The 17,820-nt window shown below is 37.6% G+C and overlaps 1 protein-coding gene across 1 annotated transcript in view; it reads right to left on the bottom strand.

The window, feature by feature from the left end:
- Positions 1 to 5,297: 5,297 nt before the first annotated feature.
- Positions 5,298 to 17,820, bottom strand: part of LOC133519308 (acireductone dioxygenase) — a 61,094-nt gene continuing 48,571 nt past the window's right edge. Inside the window, exon 6 of the mRNA XM_061853343.1 lies at positions 5,298 to 6,474. The gene's annotated coding sequence lies outside the window, so the exon portion shown is untranslated. The remainder of the gene's footprint in view (positions 6,475 to 17,820) is intronic.

Here is a 17,820-nt window from a genome sequence, read left to right as displayed (position 1 = left end):
ACTATGAAATAACACTGCAAGGTCCGACCGAGTATGGTAAGGAGTGTCATAATAGGTCAGGGACTATTTAACAAACATCTTTTCATAACAGGTATCACAGACAGTCCTCTATGCCGAGGATGCATGGAGACAGAAGAAACAGCCTCTCACGTGGTGCTGTAATGCAGTGGAGTGGCTCCATACAGGGCTAAACATCTCGGATCCCCAAGAGACCTCCCCGAGGTCCTACTCAACATCAAAGGTTTGATAGGATTCCTCGAGGAGCTGGGCTGGCAGGGCCGGCCCACCCCCACATGTCACGCAAAATAGGCGCCAGTCGTCGAGTTGCGGAAAATCGCATGAATACAATACGATACAACACTGTAGTTCACTATGTTTATGATGGTCGGTGTCGTCTTTGTGACAACGTGATAAAGACAGCGTACATCACTTAATCGCGTGGTGTTAAAAAGTGACGGTTATTTTATCATGTGGATAAAGCCATCTATAATCAAGGGCCCACCCAGTGTACTACGGGGGGGCATGTTGATATCGCCGAAGGCCTATGGGGGGCGGGGGCAAACGCCGAAGAGGGGCATATATTGTATGTAAAATTTAAGCTTTAAGGGGGGGGGAGCTGCCTACGCCCATGTCTATAATTCACCTGCAGCTATATTTTCAGTAAATAAGCAGGGTAGGTACATACCTACGCAAAATTACCTGCTGTTCTCTTTCTTAATTTGATCATCATTTCTTCTGCCTCCAAAACTTGATGATATAGAGCCAAGATCTTTTCCGGAGTGCATGGATTACTAAAATATGAGAAAAGTCATACAAGTCGTCACATCCGTTAGTTAACAAAACAAACCTTGGCACAGAATAAACGACACGAAACTATTTCCACTACCAAAGCGGACGTCAAAACACCTCGGGCTGTTAAAGAATCCAATAAACCAGAAAATTCCATTGCACCTTTGTAAGAAAGACCTATCTACAATAGAAAATAAATTCCCTGATAAATATGACCTCGGTCTCTTTAAATCAAGAGTGTATAGGCTACTACTGAACCGGTGAGCTCCATCTTAGGCCCTGTCTTCACTTTCCATCAGGTCAGGGCAAAAATACAAATGGAGGTTTCTGATTTCTTAAAAACGGAAAAATTACCTAACAGGTGTCTCACAAGCATGCGAAAGAATTTTAGAGTTATTTTTAGGCAAATATTGAGTAGGTACATCATAGCCATAGTACCCTAACGTTCACAGTATCTTATCTCCTTCAGAAAATTTGTTACAAAAACAATCTTCACCCTTTATTTTAAGGTCTAATTTTGAAAACGAAGAGCCGCTCGTCACGAGTTTGGGGGAATTTTAGCGATGTTTACGTTCTGGAGCGGCACTCCTCTTGGTAGCGGTCCAGGCAGTGTGCGTCACTGAAGAGTACCTTGATAATCGGAAATAACCATTGTTTCCATCTTTTAAAGATATATTTACATTGTTTACTTGAATATGCGACTGCTTTTTAAGACATTTCATGGTCATACAGACTACAGTCATTGTCATCGTCAAAGATAAAGATAGTTTATTTTCCAAGTAGGCATATTACAAATATTACAATGCGCTTATGAACGTCAAATAAATCTACGCCGGCGCTAACCCTACACCTCTGACCCGGTCAAGGGTATTATGCCACTTTACAGAAAACCACAGCCATAATGCTCATATCTTCAAGTGGGATAAGTGGGAACAGGAGGGGTAACAGTAGACAAAGAACATGTTCTCCAGTTATATAAACGTGGCTGACAGCAGTGTACTTTTTACAATTTTTAAATCAGGATCTATCAGTCTTTCGGTAAATTCTTCGACTAGTAATATTTTTTCATGGTCAAATAACATTGCCTATAAGTAGGTACCTAGTTACCCCACCTTTCTACGCCACTCTACGGTACTATGTCGCTTACTCTGTATGTAAAGCCCTGTCAGAAATATATGAACATTGTCAAGAGGGCGCTGTTATTCTCATGTATAGGGTGACAGTTCAGTTTAGTATGAAAAATTTAGTTCCAATGAAATTCCGCAATATGGCGGGCAATATCATATATTACTGGTCAAGCTTTAAAGAGTTCCTGGAGGTACGTAAAATTCTAAGAGCTTCCAGGATGTACCGTGTTCGCGGTAAAAAACCTACAGTTTTACTTTAAAAATACTTAACATTGAATCATTGATTTCTGAGTTGTGGTTGGAGTAAATAGTTTGCTTACAAGGCACGTCCTCGTAATCTGGTAAATCCATTAGTGTCGCATGCTTTGGTATTCCAATAATACTTACACTAACAAGCAATGAAAACGGGCAACTGTTTATAGAAATCTTTATACTAAATGACTCGTTTTTACTGATCGTGACTTTCGTGAGTATAGAGTGTCATTATTCCAAGAAATCAAACAGTGGTCTTTTAGTTTGATGAAACCTTAGATATCAAATGTTTGTGAGTGTGTCAATAACTCAATATCGTGTTAAATGCGGCACAACAAACTTGAAAGACGCGAGACGGCTATCGACACAGCCGAATATAATTTTGTTCGGAGGTCCTATTTGAATTGCTAAAATTATGACATGGATACTAATGTCCGTTTTTCTCGTAAGTTTAAAATGATCGGTTGATAAGACTACACTCCGTCTATTTTAGATTAGAAATTTTACAATCTCAAAAGTATTGGTAACTTTTTTCCTCCAAAATTAAATCTGAATTATAGTGTCGTGGACTCAATATTCGATTCGATTCGAATTCATAGGAATTCTAGCATTTCGTAAGAAAAAGTCAACTAACACTATTTTTGAGGTTAGAAAAATTCTATCCTAAAAACGGGGTATAAGCATTATCCACATACTGTAAATTTAAAGCACCAGACTCGATCTAAAACTGTCACTGCAACTTTGTAGGAAAGTCACGATTGCTGCCTTAAAATATGGTTGCAACTGTTGCAAGGGCTGACTTTATATATATTAACTTAACCAAATATAGAGTCAAGACTAATAAAGAATATCCAAACGGGCGTACGTGATCGGAACAATGCAAGCAATATTACCAGTACGGCAACAGATGATTCACTCATCGGAAACTATTTGCCGCTACCTAACACCAGTGCTGTCCTATAGAAGAACGAATTAAGAACAATTGCTTTCCATATACACTTACAACTTTCTTCTTTTAGAGAACACGGCCTTGCGCGGTGACGATCTGTCTGGTTCTTTCAACTACTACAAAAAGACGTATAAGCACTAAATTATGGAGTACTTACGCTGTTTTAGTTCCAAGCAGTAACAAGGTACTGAATAGTTTTTCAAATCGGTGATAAAATAAAAACTAGTAATTGAGTTCGTCGCAGGAAATGTCTTCTGCATTGAAGATTGAATTGCATTTAGAACAAAAAGAATTACTTAAATCGGATCATGCGTGTCGGAGTCATCGGTGAACGTCCATTAAAAAAAATGCCACATTCTTCTCCTTCTATGAAATTTTCATTTCTACATCTCTTATTATGCTTAGACTTCGATATAAACGTATTCCGTCTTAACCTAAGTGTAGGTATTTAGGAGGACATGCACCAAAGGATTAACGCTCTTCATCAGCAGGTCCACTTCATCAAATTTAGAAAATAGAAAAGGATAATCCCTCCCAAAGTTCATGGCTACTTGTTAACATAATAAAAAGTTAGGTAGGTATAGATCGTGTCATTCCCGAAGACTCGTACTTTAGTTCTTGTTGACTCGTATTGTCAATATTGTCATGATAGTAAAGCTTAGATTTGATAAATCTGCGCGTCTTCGTTGATGACATGAACTATACTGTCGAAAAACTGAAGATTCTTACGTCCGACGTTCGTACATTTCGGTTCAATGTGTAACGCAGACGATTAGACTCAGACTCAGGAGATGATGGGATGTTTTGGGTACCTATTCAGCAGCTGGGGGCCTAAGGCCTAACCAAGAAGAACATCGTACATATCAACAAACGCTAAACGATTTGATGCTACGAAAAGTCCGTGACTATTTCCATACCATACATATAATTTCGACTGGCGGTTTCTATCAACGATTGTCCAGGATGGTTAGGCCGGTAAAAACACAAAATTTGTTATACCTATATGTAATTTCAAAATCAGGCTAAAGTACTTGTTTATGAGAATCGTTAGCCGTTTTTTTTATTACAATTTGACATTGAACTTGGCTTCTCAGAATGTCAGTGGCAAATTACAGTGGAGGTCGCTTCGCGTAACAGATGTAAGTGAATTATCACCTCCGGCAGGCCTTGACAGACATGCAGGCAAACATACAATGCTTTTCACAACCTCGTATCTAACTTAAACATCGTACTGGAATGTGAATTTTACTTTCAAGTGGTAAGGTTGAATTTTAAATGATGATATTTGGGTAGATACAGCCTCGGAATGTAGGCAAATGACATGTGCTAACTGAGAGGCGTAAACACATGTAATGCATATTGTATTGGCTTTATTTCTAAATTTACTGACTTTCAATCTTATAGCTCTTCTCTTAAGTCTTATTTTATTTGTGATGGAAAGTTTCCATCGCTTTCGGAAGTTTTTTGGGAAAATATTAAGTCGCTTAAACCTATTTCCAATTTACAACTTTACAGGTAAGAAAATAAAATTGAATTTCGTTTATGGTTGTAAGGAAGATACGTTTAATTTTCTAGAAGTAATGTCTGTATTTACTCTGATTTCAAGTGGAACTGCGTTTGTTCAATATCTATTTAAACATTATTTGACCGTGCCGGGGAAGAACGAAAAAATGCATACAATACATACAACACTGTATTATGTATCTGTCTACTTATGATTAAGAGACGAATGCGTTCGGTATAAATGGCTGAAACACGTCTGAAGAACTAGAAAATTCTTGTTAGAAAATATTGTCGCTAATAACCACAGCCGCATATAAATGGTTAAATACGAGTATGGTAGTGTTATACTTTTGACTTAGTACAACCGTGACGAAGTGGCGTAAAAATATGTTTAAATACTACTTAGAATAGGGATTAAACTTGTTCTCCATATCAGGGATCGGAAACCGGTATTTTTTGTATGGGAACGAAAACGGTATTTTTTCGTTCTTTGTTAATTACTTCTTTTCTAATTAGGCAATCTAATAATACGAAGTCGTTATCTGAAAACACAACTGAGTCCTACATTTAGAGTATAAAATAAACCGAAATATATGGTTATTTCGATGTTTTTGCAAAAAACCGGTTCCGATCCCTGCTCCATTTGCATTTATTTATTGAGGGATAATAAAGCTAAATGAAACAAGAAATATCATTTATTAATACAAAATCATTATAAAAAAAATGCACAAACAATATAAAAATTGTAAACATCGAATGCTCAATGCTGTGTATCCTGTTATAGTCTGTTTTTTAACTACAAAATATGGATCGTGTCATTAACGAAGACGCGAGCCTTGACTCATATTGCCATATTATTAAAGGTTAGATTTGACGAAACTGCGCGTCATCGTGGATGACACGAACTATACTATGTCATACATTCTCTGCAAGATAAAAATTTAATAAGTGTTCCATACTATTTCCTATAGGCAGTTCTTGATAGTTAATTTGTGTAATAATGTCCTATAATATTTATTTTTAATACAACACAGACTATAGTGAAGTGTCCAGCGGTGGCAGCATGGTTCAATTTTTATCGCTTGTCACTATGCCCGTCACTTTCGCACTTACATACTTGTTAGAACGTGACAGGCATGGTGACAAATGATAAAGAGCCGACCATTTTAGCCCAACAGGAACTATCAGGGTGAGCATCCAAAGTGCAATTTGTTTAAAAATAAAACCTACTATTGGCCAGACATTTTCGAGATAGAATTTAAGTTCTGTTAGTCATACTAAAAGTCATTGTCCGGTTTTATTCACACATTTTTTGTCCACGGTGGGTCATCTACGATAATGGGTTGCAACACATTCAACAATGTTTCACTAAGGTGAGCCATGTGCCATGGTGACTTGGTGAGTCACGGATTGTTTAATATGAACTTGCAGTTTTGTCTATGGTACTAGCGAATATGGTAATATATACCTATTCACGCTTTTAAAACTATGAACTTTTGGAAATAGGTAATCTTACCAATCGGGCCGTCTTTGGCGCAGGTATCTTACTTGGAAACGGAGGCAGAGGCTCTCTAAATCATGTCGTTTGTAAGGACTAAAAATACGTAAAATAAAACCGTAACATTATTAGTATTCATATATTATTCATCAGCGATTTCAGTGTTTTCATAGATTTCAGTGTTTTCAGCGATTTCAGTGTTTTCAGTCTCCAATTCAGGTTCGACAGGGTCCACATCGACAATGCCCACTTCAGCTTCAGCCACTGAAGCAACCTTAGGGATACTCGCTTTGCTCAGAGTGCTCGCCGACAAATAAGCTTCCAACGACGCCTTGCCCCCAGATTCATACCATTCGCTGAAAGAAACAAACATAACTGTCAATTCGCAAAATAGCCTAATAATCTGGCTTGTTTTATTATAAGCAAAATAAATGCGATTGGGAGCCTAACGGTCCGATTCGAACTTTAAGATACGTCAAATGTTAGGTCTAGATACGATATTTATCGGATACGTCAGTGTCAAAAATGACGTTGCTTCAAACAAAAACGTCACTATTGACACTGACTTATCCGATCCATATCGTATCTAGTATGGAAGGTAGACGTAAGGAATGAAATCTCCATGTACCAAAAAGTGTCCGTCAAAAAACCTTAAATCGTTGCAACACAATACCTAGAATATTTGAAAAAAATAATTTAAATCATAGACAGCGCACTTTACACAGTCAATAGTTCTTAGCTGCTCTAGCGCTACTCTGGAGAGTTTTGGTATTATTATTCATAGCTGACAGCTGTACTCTTTTGCAACAGTTCTGCATATGGAGATTGCATTCTTTACCTCTACCTTCCATAGTATTAGACCTAATATTTGACGTGTCTTAAAGTTCGAACCGGGACATAATAATCTGACTTGTTTTATTATATAAGCAAAATAAAAGAGAAAATAAACAATGCGATTGGTAGCGAAGATTAACTTTTCAGTTGCTACAATAATACGCCCGGTTTATTGTACAGAAAAATAAAGAAAAGTAAAACAAAAATAAACATACCGTTGCAATGGATGATGATGCTTACATTGTAGATGTTTTCACCGCTTTAAATATCAATTACGTTACACATCTGTAGAGTTTTGTAGACTTGAGAAAAACAAGTAAATAAATACAAGATTGTACTCATTTCAAGATAAATAAAGGAGTACTAGAGATCTTATTTTAGATGTTCTCATTAACGTATTTCGACAGATTTCTTTACAGTAGGTGACATAGCAAATTTTGTAAGTTGTAATGTATTAATCTATTATTATTCCTATGGCGTACAGTGAAATTGCTACGAGTAATTTGTCACACAAATTGACATGGATGTTTTAAGAATATAATAGAAATAATTTTTTCAGACAACACATCAAATCAAATAAATCATATGTCAAATACAGGGCAAAGATAAACAAAACAGTAGAAACTGAGATGTGAAGCCGAAATGGTCTCCACTCAGCAATGCAGCTGGCACGACTAGCGTGGTCAACGGCGCTGATGTTATGTGGAGCCAGTGGGGTGTGCGGGACAGTTTTCGATGTATTTAAGTATTTGTATACTTACTACGAGTATACAGGGAGTCCCACGACTATTAAAAAATATATATTAACAATTGTCTAAGACAAAATCGTGCTTCGAATTTGAAAGGTGATGCAGATGGCGCTGCACGGCTCCATACAATATGCGGTAACTTTGGTTGTAAAAGGTTGACGTGTGACAGTTCAGTGACCACAAAATATATGGTGCAGTAAAGCGCAGTCTGTTTCGGCGCAATCTCTTTGATAAATCACACTTCTTGCTATTACACTTTCTATTATAACAAGGATGTCACGGCTGTTATTAAATGATGTAGAATTGAGCCACAGAGCTTAAATTTAATGCTGTGCATGAAAATGTGCATCTTTGATGCCAAATGGCATTGGCAGTTGATATACATAATATGTACGAGTATATAATTCAGAACAATAATCCTGACTGGGCTAGCAACTCGGTATTTCCCATCAGCTGATCTACAGTTGCAATCAGATATATCGTAGCGGCCAAAGACGTCACAAATATCTGGAAAAGGCCTCTATTATTAAAACGTTAAAGTGCATGTTCAGATATTTTGACCAACTTGGCCGCACCGATATATATCTGATGCTAACTGTACAAGAATCATTGGAGAGGGTCCAAACGGTTTACGATAGTTTGTCAGAACTAGTGGGGCATTTATGCGGTACGTCTAAAAATATTGGAGGTAAGATTTCGACCTTTGAACTTTCCAATAATATTTCTGTTAAAATTATCACGGCTAATAATTAGTAGATTTAAGTACGGGACTGAAATGAACACATGTAAGCAGACCAACGAAACTGTACCGGAACTAAACTATAAGCTCACCAAAATACTACTGTACCCCCTAGTGTAAATTTATTCGATATTTACACTAGGGGTTCTGAAAACACCTAGACTAGATACCAACTACGCAAAATAGTAGGATTAATTACAGGACATAACACACTTAACCAACACCTTCATAAAATGGGTAAAAGAGACCGCCCCATGTGCAGAACGTGCATGGAAAAAGAGGAAACAGCACAAGTCACAACATATTCTCCTAGACTGTAAACAGGTAGAAGTATATACAGGAACAAATACCTAGGGACTTAGTTGTTAATGTTATTATCATTCCTAATTAGAAAAAAACATATGTTAGTACAGTCACGTCTGACAATATCGATACGGAAAAAGTGCCAAAAATATGTATACACGACCTTATTGCCCATCTATTAAAGTAATGAATACATATTTTTGCCACTTTATCCGTATCGATATTGTTAGATGTGTCCGTACATAAAGGGGCCCACTGATTAAGAGTCCGCTGGACGGTATCGGCCTCTCCGTTAGAACAAAATTTGACAGTTCCGAACAACTGACAGGCCCATACCGTCCGGCGGACTGTTAATCAATGGGCCCCTTAAAACATACGTAGTTAACTTAGAACGGGATGTTAAATAAATAAATAATAAATATTATACGACATTATTACACAAATTGACTAAGTCCCACAGTAAGCTCAATAAGGCTTGTGTTGAGGGTACTTAGACAACGATATATATAATATATAAATATTTATAAATACTTAAATACATAGAAAACACCCATGACTCAGGAACAAATATCCATGCTCATCACACGAATAAATGCCCTTACCAGGATTTGAACCCGGGACCATCAGCTTCGTAGGCAGGGTCACTACCCACTAGGCCAAACCGGTCGTCATGTTATAAACATACATCGGGGTTTTTGGTGCGGGAATGTTTTACACTAGACAAAAAACCGGTACAAACTATAAAAACCGACACTATTTTAATATTTCTAAGCGCATTCGGAGCTTACTGTCTATTTTTAATTCATAGTTTGGTCATTATTTTACAATAAACAAAGTTATAAATACACGAGAACATTCCCGCACCGAAAACCCCGATGTATGGTTCTAAAGTATTGAAAAATGCTGTCTACTGGTCAATATGCATTATGAAAAAAAAAACAGTTTGGGCGCACTGCCCATACGAGAGTCGACGAGACAGGGGACCTACCGTGAATACCGAAATTCGCAAATTGCGGGGATCTTTCTCTTTTACTCGCACTAAGACGTAATTAGAGTGACAGAAAAATGTCCGCAATTGACGAACTTCGATGTTCGCAGTTATACCCCAGGACACGACATGGGCACATTCGCATTCGCAAAACATTCGCTTCATTCGGCGCGAACGTTTAAAATTATGCGAATATACGGATGCGAATATTCGTGACAACCCTAGGCCATATATATGTCTTACATAATAAATTTCTTCCGTATATTTAAGACGTATGTTTTAATAATGTGAAGCGCTGGTGGCCTAGCGGTAAGAGCGTGCGACTTGCAATCCGGAGGTCGCGGGTTCAAACCCCGGCTCGTACCAATGAGTTTTTCGGAACTTATGTACGAAATACCATTTGATATTTACCAGTCGCTTTTCGGTGAAGGAAAACATCGTGAGGAAACCGGACTAATCCCAACAAGGCCTAGTTTACCCTCTGGGTTGGAAGGGCAGATGGCAGTCGCTTTCGTAAAAATTAGTGCCTACGCCAAATCTTGGGATTAGTTGTCAAGCGGACCCCAGGCTCCCATGAGCCGTGGCAAAATGCCGGGACAACGCGAGGAAGAAGGGAAGAAGAGTATGTTTTAATAATGTCATGTAACGCTAAATAAAATGTCGTACCGGTAATTTCGACGACTAATTTCATTTCTTCTTGTTTACATCGGTGACATGACATTCGATGACTTTCAACGTCTGTTGTCTAAAAAGTCACCTTGCCAGTATTATAGTTTATTTTAGATTAGCACCTACCACTGAAAATCCGCAACATAGCGAAGGCCAAAAATCTTGTTAGGGTATTATATTATACAGTATGTATTTGAACGTAAAGCAATTACTAAAATATGGGACCAGCCCCGAAATCTCGAATAAAAAATTGACTCTCCCATAGGAAATTTCAACATCAGACCAGCAAAACGTATGAAACGACCAATTTTTTTTCGCGATTTCAGAGTTGTCAAAGTATAAGTCAGGGATCGGAACCGGTTTTTTGCAAAAACATCGAAATAACCATATATTTCGGTTTATTTTATACTCTAAATGTAGGACTCAGTTGTGTTTTCAGATAACGACTTCGTATTATTAGATTGCCTAATTAGAAATGAAGTAATTAACAAAGAACGAAAAAATACCGTTTTCGTTCCCATACAAAAAATACCGGTTTCCGATCCCTGGTATAAGTTGCTCAGGATGAGTTAATAGCCCGCGAGCCAGGAACAGATTTCCATTACCAATCGCCTTCCGGGCGAGAACTCATATGTATAATGGTTAACGGCTATGTATGACGTCGTCGTGGACGTCAGCTGCCGCTCCGCTGGTGGGTTGAGGAATGACAGCCACCGAAACGCGTAAAAAATGTTTTGACATCGCCTCCCGTTTGATACTTTGTCATGATAGTTCAGATGCTATTGTTACTTTAAAAATATCGTCAGCTGGTTGTATCGCGGTGGTAAGAACGTCAGCTGGTCGCATAAACATGTAAAAAATAAGCGCTTTACCTTTTTTATGATAGTATAACAAAATAACACACACATTAGCCGTATGGGGTCTCTGTGTAATTAGGTCAGTGTTTAGGGGAATAGAGGTAAAAATAAACTTAAGAGTAACACGAACGAGTTTAGGTGATAAAGTCAAAAGTAAGTAATATAAAACTGTATAATATAGATCAAAAATCGGGGAATATGTAGGACAACAATATTAAAATAGGTACTGATTTATACAGAATTCCCTAATGAGGGCGCCACTGGACGGAAGTAAAACAAGTTATTGTACGAGAAAAAAGAAATATTGATAAGATCAGATCGAACATAATTGTGTAGTACAAAGGCGAACTTATCAATGTCGACCCAGTCGTAACCATAATAAACAACAAAATGGGTTAATGAGTTCACAAATGTAATGTGGCCCTGTGGCATATTTTGGAGGCCCTTTAGAGCAATGAGGGCGAATTAAGGTAATTGTGATTGAACCAGCATTACAGCCATTTTAATACACATACATGTATTGTATGTTTGTATGTACTTTACATAATAGACAATGACTGGGAGCGGTTCTTCAGGCATGACTGCAATGTGAACTGACGTTCTGATGTTGACATTAAAGTTGATGAGTTTTGTTATGTTGTCACATAAAATGGGTACGTAAATGCATGTTATTAAGCAGATGTTACATGTTAGAAATATCTCGGAAAAATATGACGATACATTAAAATCCATAGGGCCCAAAATATTATTAAGAAAATTACAAAAACAGTTTGAAAGTTGATTAGTTAATTACACAATAGGTGCGATACGACACACACAGTTACACTTACACATAAACGCATGCAAAATAAGGAGTATCAGGAGTACAGTATACCTAAAATTTAATCCTGGGTTTCAGCGCATAGTAGCCGAGGATAAAACTACGATAAGGCAAAGAGAATGTGTAAGTACAAACACAAGAAGTAAAAGTAACGAAATAGCTTGTAGACCGTCTGCCCCACATTTACCTTAGGTATCTCATTTTATGTTTTAAATTAAAAACGTATAGCGTGTAAAATGAGAAAACGCAGACGTGGATGATGTCAACTTCAGTTGCATGACTCGGAGTGTCTCGGCCTAATTGCGTGAGAGTCACGACGTTTCAGAAAAAACATCGTCTACGAGGAGTGATAATTGGAGTAGGTATAAATTGGAAGAAAATCTACCGAGATGACTGATGCAACGAAAAGTGACGGTAACATTTGAACCATGAACCGTTTAACATGACATTTTAACAACATGCACTAAAGTCTGGAATGTCACTGTAGCGTCTGTAGCTAAGTCTACCAGTAACAAAGTCTGTTTCCGCCGTCCGGCGAGCCATGCGCGTTCATTTCCACCGCACCACCACCATGCACTTTTGTATCTCGAATATATATAAAAAAATCAACAAGCTATGTTTCAACATGTGGCGGGGACATATGGGAATGATTCTTATGAATAAACCTATATTCCCATCTGTGCCCGGCGGGGACAATAACAAAAAATATACCGCTTTTATAATTCATCTTGGTAATGATAACAGTAAATAGTGGACGATTGAGGAAATGTGTCAGGATTTTTAGTTCCCGAACTTTTATCAGGATATTTCATTTTTTATAAGACAACCCCACTTGTATAGTTTTTAATGACATTTTAACAACACACTAAATTCTGGAATGTCACTATTGCTAAGTCTAGCCGTAACTCAGTCTAGTATTGCCTGTTTCCGCCAACCGGCGTGGGTCGGTATGCGGGTTCATTTCCACCGCACCACTACCATACACTTATGTGAGTTATGTGCCTCGAAAATATATTCCAAAAATCAACATTGCTGTATTTCAATATGGTTTAAATTGCCCTAAATTGTGATATTCAGTTACACGTTAAGGACGTGAGAAGTTGATTTGATAGTTAATAAATTTTAGTTTTCTACTGTTTCGTTAACTCGTATCTGCTTTAAGCTAGCACGCGATAAAGTGCTTTTTTACATTAAGAATAAGGTTCAGATTGTTTTGATAGGTATTAATTTAGAGAATTCGTTGTTTTGTTATATATATAAGTACTCTGCAGACGGAACCCACGCGACATGTAGACGACTTAGATTAGATGCATTTTAGAAGCTTATCAAGTGTACACACAAGAGCAATAAAAATGGGTCACATATGAATGAAACTTTCATACAAACTGTTCCGTTATCATTCCTCCTTAGTATATTTGTCGAAAAGTTAATATAACAGAGTTTTTGCTGTCATTGATTTACATTAACATTATGTAAACATATGTAATAAAATTAAGAGATTTTTATCTCAACAAACTTCACTATCTGCAATATTAAGTGCCATTCAAATAAATTACCGAAACAGTAGCGATAATTTATTATATTGCTTATCACTACTACGAGTATTCGTCACTCTGAAGAATAAATTATTCAAAACTTAAGAGGAAAGAATATTAGCCTTTCGAATTCCGAATTCCATTTCGGGAGAAAACGTTTTTCACTAACTAAATCTTAACAATTCACTTTGATTCTGATGTCGATCGATTCAGTACAATATACTTTAGGTTTATAACTTCCGCTTTTTTGAAAAAAAAAATTGTTAGAAAAATCGCTCCGATAAACCCTATACATAAGGTATAAATTAAAAATACGTTTAAGACCGACACGCTGTTTTTATAAATCTCCGTTAACTTCGGGGACGGCTAAGTACATTTAAGAAAACCGAATGGCATAGTTAATTTACTTAATGCTTTATTTATTCTTTTTTGCATAAAAAAAATTTAAATGCTGCATATAGTGTTGTTGTAACACTGGTTTATTTAGTAACTCAACCAAACAGTTGAAAACTATGACATATCAATGTTATATCGAACATCGATCGTCCGAGATAGTACTTGCGTTTACCAGCAAATGTATGAACTCGTATACATGTATCAGTAAACACAATATATAAACAGGCCCCTTAAGCAAGTGTTCCACGTGTACGGGCCTTATCTGATAAAAATAATGATTGATTATCTTCAAAATGGAGTTATTTAGATACATATGCCGATGCAATCAGATGTCAGATGCCGAAATTTTTGTGGCACTCTGGAACTGTCATAGTGACTTTCTGATTTATCGACTTCCCATATACGTATATAGTTCGTGTCATCCACGATGACGCGCAGATTGGCAAATCTAACCTTTAATAACATGACAATACGACTCAAGGCACGCGTCTTCGTGAATGACACGACCTGTATCGACACAATATAGAACACAACATAATAAAGAAGATTAAAAGTAGAGGCAAATAACAGGCGGTCTTCGCTAAAGAGCGATCTCTTCAGATAACTTTTGAGTAGTTGAAAATATGAAATATAGATACGCAAGGAAAAAATTAAAATTAGTAGTTAACAATTTCATATTAACGGGTAATGGCATTAATGCGTTTGCGTTAAGTCTTATTGTGTATGGAATTTTGAGTTTCCAAAACGTACCGCTTGGGGCGCTGTTTCTAAATCCCATACAAAATTAGACTTAACGCAAACGCATACTTCACGTCAAGCAATTAAATCGAATAAATGTACACTAGGGGTTCAGTTCAGGTTAAGCGTCTTTTTCAAATTCATGTTTAAAGTCTGTTTTAGCGCTAACAAGTGTTGTTAGTTTCTTTATAAAAATAAGAAGATAATCATTATTTTATCCATGTTATCTGGTTTTAAATTATATGTATGTAAACACTTTATTGTACATAAGACAGATTACAAATACAATAAAAACAAAATATATACAATGTACAAAGGCGAACTTATCCCTATAAAGGATCTCTTCCAGACAACCTAATAAGGCCTTCCGCACCGCGAACACCGAAGTTCGCAAATCGCGGGTATCTTTCTCTTTTATTCCAATTAAGCCGTAATTAGAGTGACAGAGAAAGATGCCCGCAATTTGCGAGCTTCGGTGTTCGCGGTAGGCCCTCAGGCAGGCAGACAAAGTTAGGTACCTGTTTTCAAATCTATAACATTAAGTAGGGAATGTAGGGATTGATAGGTATGGAATGAATATTGAAATATTCGAAGGTATAGGAACAATTTTAGCATCTAAAAATTACGTAAGTTAGTATTATATTGAAGCATGCACCGCCACATTATCGGCAAATTTGATGTGTTTTGTAAACATGGCTGATAGATGGGCGTCTGGCAAGCATCCCACTCATCTAGTTTCATTTCATAACAATAATAATTATCAGATACCTATAAGAGAAAAAAGATCGGCAAAAGACTTGTATTATCCTTGTGTAGACCCACCGCCGGCTGCGTGTGCATAAACGTGCACGAACGTGTGCGCCAAAATCTTAGAGCCGTGCACGCACACGTCACGCAAGCGATGTGCCGTCTCTCATAAGGATCTGTACGGTCCTAGCGGGTAGTGACCCTGCCTATTAAGCCGATGGTCCTGGGTTCGAATTCCGGTAAGGGCGTTTGTTTTTGTGATGATCACAGATATTTGTTTTTGAGACTTTGTTAAGTATTTGTATGTTATATATATCGTTGTCTGAGTACCCACAACACAAGCCTTACGTGGGACTTAGTCAATTTCTGTAAGAATGTCCCTATAATATTTATTAAAAAAAACTGTATATTGCAACACGCATGTGTAAGCACGTACACGGCTACGCACATTCATTCGGCGTGCGCATGCCTTTAGTCTTTTACACGTAGTACTAAGGCGCCATTCACTTATTACGTAAGACTTTTTTTTTCCCTTTTTGATCCCCTTCCTCCCCTATGTAAGAAAAATAAGGATAGGCAAAATTAATACACATATTGGGTTTGTTTTGATTTAGACTTAAAAAAACAATAATAGGGACGTTTATTTTATAACTGCAGAAGAACTAATTCTTTTGAATTTTTTGGAAATAACCAACTTTGGTTTCATTTTAAAGTCTTGCACGAGCTTTGTTAAAGTATAATCTTATCTTGCGCATTTTTGGAATCTTACGTAAGAATTATCAAGATCCCTTCCACCCCACTCCCGTCCTAGATCTCCTTAAAAGGCAAATTATTAGTATATTGTATGTTTATATGTATTGTAAAATATACTATGGACTTCCGTATCTATGTGTAGGGTAGGTGTAACTTAGATAAGTATATAAATCTAATAACAATAACAAAAATATAACCGCAGGGCAGCTTGGCGAGCTGTTGGGGAGTAACGACCCCACGGACCCGAGTACTCCCGAGAGTCGGTCAGGGTCTCCGTCTCCGGCGTGTCTTCGTACTCAGGACTCTCAGCTCTGGCTTGCCTTCATTGGCCGTCCAGAGAGGAGTCGTTAGAGCTAAATGCTCCAGGGGTGGAAGTGAAAACTTGCATAATACGCGAGTTGGCACAATGGCTGTTATCAGCCACTGGGTAGAAAGAGGCGTACACCTCTCGAAACCCCTGAGCCGCTCACACCGGTGTTGCTCCTGGTCGTCTTCACGACGGCAGTTTCAGGGGCCCATCTAGTGGGCGGCGAGTCACCGCCTGCCTCGATAACTAGTGAAAACATTGTTATGACAGGTGTCCGGACGTCTTTGCAATAACCCAGTCTCATTGTCCTCCCAAACTTCAATCCATAGACCGTTTTACTGTTCACTTTACTACAATAGTTCCTGTTGCGACCGGTTCATGGGTGTCTATTGTTGCGCCCGTGAACGGGTTCCAGCAGGCGTTCTACATGACATTAAAGCTCTCCAAGAGGCCTCTACGTGTTGGATCTATATCTCCACGCAAGCCTATCGAAAGACCGGGATTTATAGGCCCGTGAAATCCAAGGAGATACAAAAATATGAAAGTGCTGAAGCGTAGGGTCTATAATTAAAACTGCTTGAATGTAGAAACCTACAATTATTTTAATTAATTTAACGATGTGCTAAGAGAAATAGCTGTTGCATGTGAATTATTTATTACTTATGGTAACATAGCACACGACTATGCTTGAGTTACGAGTAAGGTTAATTTTACTCGTTCTAAAAGCGCAGCCCTACGCGGACACGTTAGACGTTGTTTTTAGCGCTGGCATTGGTTGCTGAAGCTAAGGTTGCCAACTTATGTTTTTTAATTTATCTGCGATGTTTGTTGATTTGACCTGATATTATTTGATTGATTTTGTTTTGTTTTAATGTATTGTTTATTGACCCTGTTTGATTCTCAATGTATGTATTTGTCTCTACCGCATAAGCGTAATCTTTAGCTGTAAGTTTATGTATGTAACTGAAATATCTTTAAAAAAAACTTGCTAGTGGGAGAAAGTGGTTCCTCATATTGAAGGCATTCGAGGACGTTTTTTTACATAGGAAAAACGTGTTTTGATGTCCTGCATATTAATTGCACATTATTTGATCTCATAATGATACGAGTATATAAGAAAAATACCAGATCAGTTAGGCCACGGACTGAACGCAAGCGGCGCGGCGAGCGACAAATTAAGGCCATTTAAATTGCGCTCGGCCAAATGTATGAACGACCGTGACTTGCCGCTAGTCGCTTGTAGTATGTAGTGTTATGTTTCTAATGG

This window comes from Cydia pomonella, chromosome 6 (genome assembly GCF_033807575.1).
Source record: "Cydia pomonella isolate Wapato2018A chromosome 6, ilCydPomo1, whole genome shotgun sequence".
Taxonomy (NCBI): Eukaryota; Metazoa; Arthropoda; class Insecta; order Lepidoptera; family Tortricidae; genus Cydia; species Cydia pomonella.
Note: the sequence above shows the minus strand (reverse complement) of the source record. Positions and strands in the feature narration are given on the sequence as shown.